At 40.6% G+C, this 13,746-nt stretch overlaps 1 protein-coding gene across 10 annotated transcripts in view; it reads left to right on the top strand.

Moving 5' to 3' along the window:
* Positions 1-13,746, top strand: part of CELF4 (CUGBP Elav-like family member 4) — a 720,179-nt gene that overhangs the window by 394,775 nt on the left and 311,658 nt on the right. The gene's annotated exons all lie outside the window — the stretch shown is intronic.

Here is a 13,746-nt window from a genome sequence, read left to right as displayed (position 1 = left end):
AGCTTCTAACAAATATAAATTCCCCTTTGCACACACCCCATTTAATCAAAACCTTGCTGGTTTAAGCAGTCTGTTTTATTAAATTACCAACCTATAAAGCCATTAACTCAATTAGAAGCAGCAGTTCTGTAGTCTTGAACAACCAAGGGGTAATATTGCAACAGTATAAGTTATGCAGAGTATGGCACGTTATAATAACACTGAGAGCTTATATAGCATTTTAGAACTTTAGAATTTTGTAGGAATAATATCTAATTAATCCTCACAGTGGGCCCTGAAGGTAAAGATTACTGCCTAACCCCTTTTTCCATGGAGGAAACTAAGTGGGGAAGAAAATGATAGGTAATAGACTTCAAAAAAGAGTTCAAGGCTGTATCTTTCCACACTCTGCATTCATAGTAAGTAGACTTCAGGCTTTCCAAATTGCTCCTATCCTTCCAAGAAAATCAACATCAAGTGGCCATTATTTCCCTCTCCTGTCTCCATATTGTAATGTGTAATGGGCTGAGTTTATTTTAAAACATCTCTCCCTTTTTGGGTAGTGAAGGGGATAGGAAGGGAGACCCAAGGGGACATAGAAATCTTACAGGAGTAGGTTACACCCATCACACATAAGCACCTTTGGTAACTGCCATTTGTGCTTGCTGTGATTGTCCTGTGCTTCTGGGTGGTTTTGGGAATAAAACAGGCATGGTTTCAGAAGTCAGCACCAATTAATGACCATAATTTCTCACAACTGTATTAAACCAAGAAATTTTACTTTTCACTGTTAGGCTAGAAACACCCACAAGTTCACCTGTGTCACCTCAATTATGTGATCTAACAGTAAATAACAAGGATGGTCACAGGAGCTCATCTAACTAGTTCTGGGTACCTCTGATCTTTCATGCAGAGACTGCAAAGATAAAAGGGTTCAGATGGGACAGGTCATTGTATATAGGGCACAAGAATTTATTATGGTTAGAAGTATCTTGGTAAAAAAGTAAATGGCAAAAATCTTGGAGAGCAATATCCAACACAAAAAACCAGACCCGTTGATCTCAAATGATTGTTACCATGAGGTATGTTTCCTTGCTAAATAAACTAAAGTGCCAGGTCCATCATACAGAAGCAACAATGAGCTGATGACAGTAAGAGCAGATGCTAAATGTAAGGGTTTTGACTAAAGATTTATGTATGTACATTTTTGTTCTATAAAATTTAGTAATAAAGAATTTTTGTTTTCTTTAGTTTTCAGCAGAAAAGGTTTTTTGGGGCAGCTTTATATATCTTTACTAGGTTTTGAAAAGTAAATAATGCAGAAGTAGAGATGATGAATAGAAACAGGAACTGGACTTGATTTGAATTTGAAAAATAAAGTGACGGATTTAGGATCAGTATCTGCTTTAAGCAAGAAGAGCAAAGAAAGAGCTTAACCCAGTGAAAAGCAAATAATGCTTCTAATAATTAACATTGCCTACTGTAAAGATGCATCAATCATAAATTATCTCAAACAATCATGTATGATATGATAATATAAATAAGAGCGATTTAATTTTAACATGCTCATTTTCTTTGAGGTACATTTTGAGCATTAAGAATTTTCTTTTATTCTGGAATTGCTGTTAAAAAGTTGCTTGGGTCCAGAAGCTGAGGATTTCAGGAAAGCACTACATGTCAGGATACTGATGGGAAAGACTCAAAACCTAGAAACAGTGAAAGTGCTTGTAAGCAGGGCTAGATCAGCATTACCTTTAAATACTATTTAAATACAGAGAGGTTCGCATTATACCCTAATTCAAATAATTAATGAGTAGCTTATTTAAAGTAGATGATCAAACAAAGAAAACCCCATGATTGTTCTCAGTGGTCACAGCTTCAATTCATCTCATTTCATATTTACACCATGTAGCACCCAATTCACACTGCAGAGAGAAAAAGTGCAATCTGGCCCAAATTTTCAAATATGCTCAGCACCCAGTGGACCAAAATCTTTTAATTATCTGTCTATGTATTTGAGAACATCCTGTGTTTGAAACAGAAGGTTCCTTAAGTAGTGTGATTTCTTGCTCGGTTTCCTTCTCTGTGGTTTTTTTTACTCTCAGCATCACATCTTGAGAATATTTATCTGCTGTGATTTTGGAAGGACGCTGATAGAAACCATCAAGCCTTGTTCTCCTCCACACTGGTTCAAACATGTCAATGCTGCTTAGGCTTACTACTGATCCACACAGAAAAATCAGACCCTGCGAGTTCAGACACATACTGCAAAAAGGTTAATGGCTAATATCGCCAGAAAGTTTATAGCTGAACTAGTGGCGCTGATCAACGTTCCATCTTTAATCAAATGCCACAGCACAAGAATGGGGGAGGAAGGAGGGAAATGCAGTTGGATGAGTTGTCTCTTCTTGATGAGGCCTCTCTGGTTTGCCTCTTCCAACTTTATTCAAGCTGAACGCGCTATGCAAGCAAGTGAGGGGGTCAAGCTCACAAACAAATGAAAAGCAACGGAAGGTGAGGAGGAAGGGAGTAAATAACTTGGAGCTATCAGCTGTGATGCCAGAGGTGGCATGCTGCTTCCGGCCACTAACAGATGTGGACAGGTGAACCTTTACACCAAATCAATCATCATATTTATTCTAATTGTAGCGTAATAGTCCCCCAGGAGCTCAGTTCAAATGAGCTTGACATTATTAAAATTTTAATGCCCAGTTTTCATAGCTGAATGAATATTTAAAGGGTATGTCCCAGGCTTAAGTTATGATGATGAAGAAATTAATGGAATGTCTTGTTTAATGCTTTGGTACATGTTGATGCAAAAAAAAAAAAAAAAAAAAGTGGTTGTTCAGGGAAAAAAAGAAAGAAAGGCAATGTTTAGACATGATTAAAGGAGGAAAACATCAGCTATGCATTAGTATCAGACATCACTCTTGTTGGATAGGTCTCAGTGGAGAGGAAGTATTTATCATTTGGGAGGGGAGAAACTAGATACAGTCACGGATTAGAAGAGAAGCAGATCCATGTGAGTGACAGATCAGAAAGAAATCCCTGGGAATCTCCAACCACATCCTTACATGGTGAAATGGGATTGCTAGCATGTGCTGGCTGGAACAGACACAGAAAATCACCTTTGTTACCCAACCAAGGTGTTTGTTTATTGTAAGTACCCAGATCAACTTTGAAGGATGGCATAATTAATCAGTGATACTCATCAGTCTGGTAATTATGTTATAGATAATTGTCAAAACATAGGACCAGATGATATCAGTTATACATAGATGGGGGTGAGGGGTAGCTCCTTTTGTGTTGGAGGGCCTGATTCTGTATGGGCTGAAACCAGCACAGGGAATTGTATTGGCTCTCAGGATCTGGAAAGATTGTGGGGTTTTGCTTTGTTTTTTAAGCCTTCCATGCTTTTCTCAATTCAGGAAATATTTGGGAAGGTAAGGATTTTTGTTGTCTCCTCTTTTCGAAGGCTATACTAGTATTTGCAAGGTTCCTGCTTGTGTTTGTTCATTTGCTGTTAGGAACACAGAACTAACTTGGGCAACTGGATGGGCTTAAACCCCCCACTAAATATGTATTTCCTAGCTATGAAAGAAGACTGAAGAAAATGTTAATACTCTAAGTCCTTTCACAGGTTTTTTTTTACAGGGGAGCTGTCAAGATTCAAATAATCTTATTCTTTCCCTGAATCTTTCCTTTTTTGTTTGAAGGTTTTTATTTTTCACTGAGGTGCTTGGAGCATGTCCAAAGAAAGGCAACGAAGCTGGTGAAGGGTCTAGAGCACAAGTCTTAGGAGGAGCAGCTGAGGAAACTGGGGTTGTTTAGCCTGGAGGAAAGGAGGCTCAGGGGAGACCTTATCACTCTCTACAACTACCTGAAAGGAGGATGTAGTAAGGTACTACTCCCAAGTAACAAGCAATAGGACAAGAGGAAACGGCTTCAAGTTGTGCCAGGGAAGGTTTAGATTGCATATATGAAAAATTTCTTCACTGAAAGGGTTGTCAAGCATTGGAATATACTGCCCAAGGAAGTGGTTGAGTCACCATCCCTGGAGGTATTTAAAGGACGTGTAGATGTGACACTTATGGACATGGTTTAGTGGTGGATTTGGCAGTACTAGGTTAACAGTTGGACTTGATCTTACAGGTCTTTTCCAACCGAAATGATTCGATGATTCTATGATTTTTTTGTTATTTGCCTTTTGCTAGCTCCTTCAGGAACTGCAGCCCTGATCCAGTGCACAGCTAAGGGGTTTATCTTTAGGCAGGGTTTTCACACATCTAAATTGAGGTGTGATTTCAAATCAGTTTAGACAAACCAGTGGAGAAAGTGGCATGGTTTTTTTTCTGCTCGAATGGGCCTTATTTCAGGTTATTTTAAAATAATTAGTCTATATTTGTTCATTAATAGAACTGAAAGGAAAGCACAACCATACCACCTGTATAATGATAGGCATATGCCTTGAGAAGGAAACCCCTGTGCTTCAGAAATGCTACAGCACCCTACTTGGAGTAGGTTTAGGTTTGGTCCTCCTGGTGTGCAGGACTGAGGTAATGGACTGTTATCTGTCACACTGCAGAAAGCTTACCCCACAGATAACGTTAACGCTTGGGAGAAGGGAAATTAGTGGGGGAAGAGAGGATGAACACGTCCATCACCCTTGAAAGCAGGGCCAGTGTTGGGCAAAAATCACTTTCTGGCTCAGAGTGGATCTAGTCCAGTACCAAAGGAAAACCCTGCTTGCAACCTTAACCGTGTGGTAGCCTCTTATATTTCCTGGGGAGACTATGCTTTAATTCAGGCCCTGAGGCTACCTGCACATTTGTATCAGTGAGAGAGCCTGTATTTCATGATTCTGGCAGTGGGTGAAAGCAGCTAGTTAATTTTCACTGCTTACTCAGTTTGTTAAATGGCAGTGCTGTGGAAAGCATTTCTCCATGGGTGAAAGGGCTGGCTGTGGTTCTTATCTTTGTGGCTAGGCATACAAAGCCACAAGCACAGAAGGTCTAATCTTGGATGGACAGTGGCCAAGCTCCTTTTGCACTCAAAGCACTGAAGTCAATGGGAGCTTGGCCTTGCCTAAAGTCTGCAGAGTCAAGCCAAGCAACCATTAGTGGCACAGGTGGCATTTGGGTCTTGCTTCAGAAGCAGAGATAAAGTCTAGAGAATGAAGAGTACAACAGAGAAGTGCCAACAGCCAGAGGTCATGGGCTCAGGATAAGGAAAAGACTAGAACAGATGTTCAACTCTAAGTGATGAGGCAGGGGTTGTGTCTATAATGCCTTGAGTAACACATCTGTCTCTCTGGCCTGCTTGCCTGCCCCACTCATGTCCATAACGAAGAAGTTTCTGGCCTCTGTGCAGTGCACCTAATGCGCACATAACCGTGACATGCCCCATATGCAGAGAACACCCTACTTTTCCCCTTATCTGCACTTCCTCACCAAGGCAGCTCCTGAGCATACTCCAAACTGTGCCTCTGCCTGGGTGAGCACCAACTGCAGGCAGGGCTGAGCAACCTCAGAGCAGACCAACACAGAGAGCATCTGTGAGACAACTCAGATACAAGGTCTGAGAGAAAGCTTTCAACTAGGCAGTGCAGGCACAGATAAACCTACAACTGCAAACACCCAAGCTGAGTACACGTTGCAAAACTGATCTAGGACACTTGGCACATATTTGCATCACTCATTTAAATTCTGTGTTGCCACCTAGATACAGTTATTTGTTAGCCATGCTGGGTAGTTTAAGGTATCTTGGTTGTATCTATATGGACTATCTTCATATGTGTGTATTATGCTGTTGCTCTTCCCTGAAAGAGTCTGGGATCACAATATCTAAACTAAAAGAGAATGTGGCTATTTTCTGCTAAATGCATGCAGAGTTGGCTAATAGAAGATTCCAGGGATAGAGAAGAACAATTTTAGATAAAAGATGGTTTGGGCACATTTTAAAATTGAATGTAAATTATCTTGAAATAAACTCAAGTGGGAAATTAAAAGAGAGGTGAGATTGTGGAAAATCTTATCCCTACTGATATTAGGGAAGAAGAGAGGAAAGGACAGCGAAAGACTCAGTTCAATTTATATTAGAATTTGATGTGTTTATGAACAGAATTTCACCTTGTGATTGCTCCTGGTAGCAGCAGGGAACTAGATTTAATGAACAGGGTGTCCCTTCAAAACTTACACCTCTGCTGTCAGGATACAGGGACAAATAGACCCTTTTATATAGCTTAGCATCACCAGTGGGCCAATCCTGGGACTCTTTACTTGCTTGAGTATATTCACTAAATGTCCAGGGACTTCTCACATATGCAGGTTAACTACAGACACTTTTCTCAAGCCAAATTCAGCATCCACCAGGCTCCCTTCTTTCCTAGGAAAGACAGGTCAAGTGCACAAGCCAGACAAGATCCACAAGTGCAAATAAATACTCATCTGGATGATCGGGGCACTGGTACCTTAGGGCACACTCTGTGTGTGTTGGCACAGTCTAGCAGGTGAAGTAGACCTACCAGACATCATTTGTACTGTGTGACTGCCCAGAGCTTTAAGGGGATCTCCTGCTGTCTCTTTCACATGCAAATTTGCATATGATACTTAAACAAAAAAAATTCAGTGCTGTCTCTCTTGTTTTGGAAAATAAGGCTTTGTTGTTCCAAGCATCCTGTGTTTTTTTCCTCCTACTGTCCTCAGACCTGCCAGGACTGAGTTAGCCCTTTACCCCTCCCCATTTCATTTAAAACCAAAGGCACCTGAGGTTGAGCACTATATTCTCAGCTTCCCCAAGGACAAACCAAAGGATTTGTTGTATTGGAAAGGTCTTATTTTGCTATTAACAAGATCAGTGGTTTCTTCAAACTCAAGCCCAAACTGTTCTGCAGGGAAAAAGTTTTGGATTTGAAGCCATAGGCTTCTGCACGTGATCCTGAACTGAACTTAAGATTCCTCTAGGTTCATCTGTATACACGAGACAACTGGAAAGATGAATCGATAGTTAGATGGATGGATTATAATGTGTTTTATATGATATATAGAAAATACTCTCAGAGTGCAGGGATGGCCGGTAGCAATCATTCTCAGGGGTAGGCACCAGAGCATTGACTGATTTGTAAAGGTCAGACCCTTCAAGATTTTTTTTTCATATCTCATACATTCCCATTTCAGGTCTTCTCATCTATTTGTGTACATGTCTGTGACACACATCTCGTCAGACAGGGAAGAGGATGGTAGGGAGAAATTAAGTCTGCCACCCCGATAAGGTTTGAGATAGTAATTTCAGATGCAATGCAGTACTAGTGAGTGCTTCCCACAAGGCAAGCCAATGTGATATTTTTTCACCAGACTTTCTAAAACATTTCCTCTCCCTACTCTTTCATTAATCCAACATTGTATCAATTTGAATTGCCCACACAAATGTATGCTTAATGTGTAATCACATGGCAATTCATGCAACCACAGCACGGCACTTACCTCTATTCCCATGGGGACAGGGTTTTGCTCTATGCCTTACAGCTGCAATATACAAATACAGAAGGTTGGTTGTGTGACTAACCTATGTTGAAGCAGATTTCCTGATTCTGTAACATTCACAGAAATTTCCCTGAGCTGAGGACCTGGGCTCTGGCTTTGTTTTTTCTTCAGAGGAGATTGCTTTGGATTCACTATTATGGCTATCTAGTTTAGATCACTGTAATTCAATTATGTCACTCAGAATCAGGTACAGAGTGATTTACCTGAACTTTGCAATTACACACACACAATTCAACTGTAGGTGATTTTCTTGGCCTTTCCAGCTTTGACACTAATATACTTTGCATTTCTTTCAATCCTTCAGGGCCTTCAATCACAGCAGATTTTGCTCAATGCTTTAAAAGTTATGACCCACTCCTGCAAACACATTCCTGCCAGTACCTTTATTCACATAAATAGCTGTGTTGACTTCAGAGGAATTACTATTGTGTACATGGCAAACCCCCAAAAAAACTTGCAGAAGTGGTAAAATGAAATTCCTCTTAGTGTTTTGGGGGGTCATTTTGAACAGAAAAACCTTTCCCACTGAAAAAGTAAGGAGCAACCATATTTTCTAGAAATTTCAGGGCAGTTATTAAAGTATTCATATCTCCAATGAACACCTGAGCCATGTCATGAGATCCCCAAGAACTACATGGCATCTTTAGGAGGCAAGTTGTTCTGGGATGGGCTTTTTTTCCATGAGGCTAGCCATCACCTACAGAGATACAGTAGTTCCCAATAGCATTTGCTAAGACCTGCTAGCTCACATCACCATCCTGTCCTTTGTGATTAGGTCACAGCAGTGTTTCATCATTGATTTAGAGGGCTGATGCCTGAACAATGCCAAACACAACAGAACATGATTGAGACAGGAGAGTTTGTTATTTGCCACATAACTCAGGCATAGAAATGACTGGACGTGTATTTGTTTGCTTGTTTAACACCAACATTTAGATACTTTTTTTCATCATCCGCCTTCATGGTACCTTAGGGTATATTCATTGTACAGAAGAGAAAGTTAAGAAGAGGCAGGTGAGAAAGCTGAGAAAGAGACAGATGTAATGATATGTCCAAATTAATATAGAAGGACAGTGTAGAGCTAAAAATGGGCCTTGTCAGAGGTTAACACCTCTATGTTCTGCACTGTACCAGAGTGGTTTTTTGGGAACTTCAGGAAACATGGACAATAGAATACCTTTCCTCACAGTTTTTGATACAAAGCCTTAATCAACCCCTCCAATCTGTTCTCAGGGAGTATTCAAATTTCTTAGATGAAAAAACTATTATTAGAGAGATGTTCACTGCGGTCATCTTCTATGGTCTTACAAATTATACAAGCTCTACAATAATTTTTTGTCTCCTGAAGAGATTTCTTCCTTAAGCGCGACCAGCAGATTATCTCCAACACAGCTCTCTTTTCTGCCTTGGACATGATCTTCCTAAGCATTAGTGGCATTTCAGTGATCTTCAGTAGCCTCCTCCCCTTCTCAATTTTCCTTCATATCTCAGATCACACTTGAAGCTATTCAGGGTTTCTCCATCCTTTTTTAATTTTTTCCCCTTTCTTCTTCTATTTATCTTTGCATTTGTCCATTCTCAAGCTTGGTAGAGCCTTAGTCCTGGCTCAAAACACCAAACATATTAATGACTAATGAAGAAGTGAGTGAGACAAGAAAGGAAAGGGTAGTAGGAAGAGTGAGAGGAAGAAAGATGGAGACAGTGAGAAATCAGCTGTCTCTGCTTCCTATTCTTCTATCCCAGGTGATCCTTCTATCTGCTCTAAATTAATATCAAAGCCAAAGGGAGAAGGAAAAGGTTGGTGGGGGAGAAAACAACAACCTTAGGAAAAGAAAAATCATGATGCAGAAAAGCGTCTGTCCCCTGTCTAATTCCTGCAGTGGCCTGTAGCTGATGGTGCTGAGAAAAATACAGCAGCAAGCTCTGACATTTCATTTCTGTGGAGAATTGAAAAAGGGCTTGCTGTAATTCATCGCTTCTTGTAACTCAAACCCTTTTTGACAGGAATACCTGCGCTGTCTTTTAACAGTGGCACCACAATGGCTGTAATTGGACATGAAAAATGATGTCGTGTTTCTACTTGCAGTGAGGATTGGGGTGGGGGTATGTGGGGCAAGTGGCAAGTTGGTGTGAGAGGATGACATCTGGCATTATTTGAGTGGGTTGGTTTTAGGCAAAAGGAAGAAAAAGCCAAAATGAAGAGTATGAAGTGTAACAAGTATGATCATCTTGTCCAAGGTGTGTAAAGGTAAAGGTGGTTTTCAGCAGAGATGAATGCGCAAAGGATCAAAGGGAAATGAGAAGTGTGATGCACCTGAAGTTCCACTTAATTCCACCATCAACCCAAGTGTTTATGGCACTGGTGGAAATAGGATGTGATCACCTCTTCCAGATATGGGGCTGATTCACAGCTGTAGCGGTACCCAGTGCCCATAGTTCCCAATACAGACAGGGAATCTGAGACACAGGCTTTGCCTGAGGCCACACTTGGAACACAGTTGTGAATAAAACTCTCGTTTGCCATCTGCTTGCCACCCCTTTGCAAATTGCATCTGTCATATGTAACCAGACCCCCAGATTAAATTTTTTGGCTTTTGCCTAAATCCCTTTGTGCCTCAGTGGTCCTTAACACACCTCTATTAAGGATTGCTGCTGAGTGAGGCACGTCAAAATAAATTTGTAGCCAAACTGGATTGTGAATCATGAATGAGAAACATATTTTCCTGATTTATAATGGTTTTATGACTATTAGGCATTCTGGTACCATAATGTCAGGAATCTTCACAGTTTATACACAGAATAAAAATTTTTAGTCAGGTCCTAAAGAATAGGAGGAATAACTCTTTCTGGGTTAACTAATGGTAAAACAGTATACTTCTTTCACTGTGACAGCCCAACAGGGATAATATAGAATAAAGAACCATGATCATTTTTCAAAAGAAAGCACAAAGAGCATCAATGGCCAGAGGAAAGAAGGACCATTGGTATGGACAGAAGAGTAGCACATCCTAGAGGAGAGCCTAACAGAGTTCACCTAGTCCATCTGTCAGTTCAAATGCTGTATCAGCCTACCTGGGTCTTTTCCCATGTTGTTAAATCTCTTTTGAAGACTTCTAGTGCTAGAGATCAATAAAACCTCACATGATCCCATGTGGATACCCATGGTATTAATCAGATTTGCTGACTGGCAAATCTTTCTCCTATCACCTCTCAGTGTCCACCAAGACAGAACAGATATTAAAGATGTCCATATCAATATTCTCCCAACTGCTGCTCAGAAGACCACAGCTTGGAATATAATCTTTGGTTTCTTTACATTAAACCCATGACAATTCCCAGATGAAGAATAAGCAGACAGCTTGAACCTCTGAATTCCCTTCTCTCCAAGAAGGCATTACCCCAGACTGGGGAAGGTACATCTTTCTGCCATTTTATTTTGCCACTCAGCCCTTTTCTGCTCCCCATGCCAGTCCCTTGCTCACAGAGTGTCTGTCAAAAAAAAAAAAAAAAAAAAAAAAAAATTCCATAGATGGAGAGAGAAAACTTAATTATTTTCCTCTTAGTGTTTCTCCCTATAATTGGTGTCTTTCAAGTGAAGATGATCTCAATTCGTATTATGGGCTCCGTGCAGGCAGCACTTTCTCTTTGGTTTATAACGAAATTGTCAAGTATATAAATCATAGTGTACATTAAATTACGCTAGCCTTTTACTTATTAATTTCCCCAGTTTTTTCTTCCTCTGCTGGATGCTCATTCCCTCCCTCTTTTTTTTTTTTCCCTTTTTGGGCATTGTCTTCCTTTTCTCATCCCCCAATCTCAAAAAAACCCACCCCAAACAAACATTAGTCTCCTCTCATTTTTGGTAAAGGGTTTGATGATCTCTACCTTTTGCAGACTGACCACATCCAACTCAACAAGTAGGAAGAGCTCTGTCTAGTTTTTCTAAAAGCTGGATCCAAAGTTTACTCAAGTTCAAGGGGAATGTTCATGACTCTAGCAGGCTTCATATCAGTACCTATGTTGGTAGATTTATGGAGTGTTTTGCATTGCAAGGCTGTGTCCATTTTGCACTCTAGACATTTCCTCTCAGGGCACACCTCCTATAAATTCCTGGCTACTGTTACTATTTCTCTTACTGACTGCTTGTGATGCAGGTTCTTACTGTCTTAGAGTAAGCACCAGGGACCTCTGACCACCCTCCTCTAACCACTGGAGTTAGATTAGGAACCCTGAATATATAGCGTGAGTGCAGCTGTCGAAAGTTAACAGCTCTCAAGTCAGACCTAGGCACATGGATGGTGTCAACACCAACCTGCCATAAACACAAACCAATTGCAGTGGTTGAGCAGCTGAGGGAAGTTAAAGCACAGTAATTGGGTGGTTTGGCCTCATTATCCTGCACATGAGAACAAAGATGGCATTCATCTCACCTAACTCTAACTGCATAGACTACCTTTATGATCAGTGGAAAGGAACAGGCACTGCAGAAGACCATTCATGCGTTTTATCTCAGACACCAATCTTAAGAGTGGCTTAAAATTGCACTTTTTAGACATTTGGAGTTACATGACATAAATTAGCCTCCTCACCTCTGTGATGTCAGATCGTTAAATGTCTGTAACAGCTAGCTGGTCACATGTTGTTACAGGAGCCCTGTGGCAGGTTGTCCATCCTGCTGCTGCTAAATGTACCATCTCCAGCCCTCCTAAAATCTTGTGATATATGTGTGAGCAACAGGTCTTTACAGCTGTAGAAACAGAGGCTGATACAAGGTTTGTCCAGTACCAGATTCTTTGTTGTTTTTAGCACTTCAGCTGTCTGGAGTTTGTTGCATGATACAGGCGTACAGGAGAGCAGAAATTGCTCAGTAGCATCTGGAGCCATTGATCCTTCTCTTCCTCAGTGCGAGTCTAACTGTAGTCAGTTTATGGCTAAGTACATTTCCCTCTTGAGACAACAATGCAGCAGGATCTGCTAGGCTCTCCATCATCTTAACCTACTTGTCAGCCAGCTTGATAACTTTTTATTACTAAATATGTGTGGAGAGCAATTAGAATAAATCTAAATGATTATGAACTACTTAAAAAAAAAAAAAAAAAGGGAAATTAGGAAAAAAAGAATAAACAAAACTAACAGCCTTGCTGCCTGACTGTGATTAGCCACAAATAAGGGATGGACAGTGTCACCTGAAGGCACCCTGTGACTTGCATCAGCCAGTTTACGGTCTGACTTTATTGGGAAGCAAAAGATTGGGAGATTCCCATTGCCTTCTGACTTGCTGTTCCTTGTGATGTCTTGAACTAGAACTTTCTTTGGTTGCAAATCTAAAGGAGAGTTTCATTCCACTCAGGGTTGGTCAAACACAGGAAGATATTTTGAATAGTCCGTCTGAATAGTGTATGGATTACTTTAACTGACATAGAGGCAGAGGCAGGGAGGATCTTTCAGATTAAAATCTCAACCGGTTCTGATCCGATCTGCACTTCCAGCTATCGACAAGAGAGGCATATACTCACCCCTGTTCATCAGACACCCATATCGTGTCAGGCATGACCAGTGAAGGTGATTGTGAACATCTATTGCCCTCTCTCCTGGAAGTGACCAGCTCTGGGGTAATGATGTTCCCCAATGCTTTTGCTGAGAGAGAGAGGGGTAAGTTGGAGAACAGAAATCCTATTGACAGCATGATGACAAAGTTTTTATACTTGCTTATGTTCTGATATGAGAAAGGAAAAAAAGATCTTTGAAAAAGCAACAGAGAGAGATATTTTGACTCATATCCTATCCTCTGCCCCTCCCCCCATCTCAATACCTGGCACTCCTGCAGCATGTGGACAAACCAGATCCAAATCCCATTCCGCAATTGTGAAATGGAGTCTGCTATGTTATAGGTGACTATCCTCTTGATCTAACAGTGGAGGTGGAATTCACTTTTCCATTTTCTTTTCATCATGTCAAGTCTCAACAAATCTTTGTAATTAAAGTTTCACTGGTCTTGATGTTCTGACAAAGCATTTCTGTTCTGACACAGTAGTGTTTACAGAGGAAACTATTAGAAATTTAAAAAGTTATGTTTAAATTTTCATGACCTGTGTGAAGTGAGTCAGATCCCTCTCCCAATGTGATTCAACAAAGCCCCTGTCAGGTAAATGGGGTGACACTAATTTACCTCAGACCAAGAATCAGCCTGTACTCTGTGGTTACTTCTTTGCTTACTAATTGCCTT

The sequence above is a fragment of the Strix uralensis genome, chromosome Z, assembly GCF_047716275.1.
Source record: "Strix uralensis isolate ZFMK-TIS-50842 chromosome Z, bStrUra1, whole genome shotgun sequence".
In the NCBI taxonomy this organism is placed as follows: domain Eukaryota; kingdom Metazoa; phylum Chordata; class Aves; order Strigiformes; family Strigidae; genus Strix; species Strix uralensis.
Note: the sequence above shows the minus strand (reverse complement) of the source record. Positions and strands in the feature narration are given on the sequence as shown.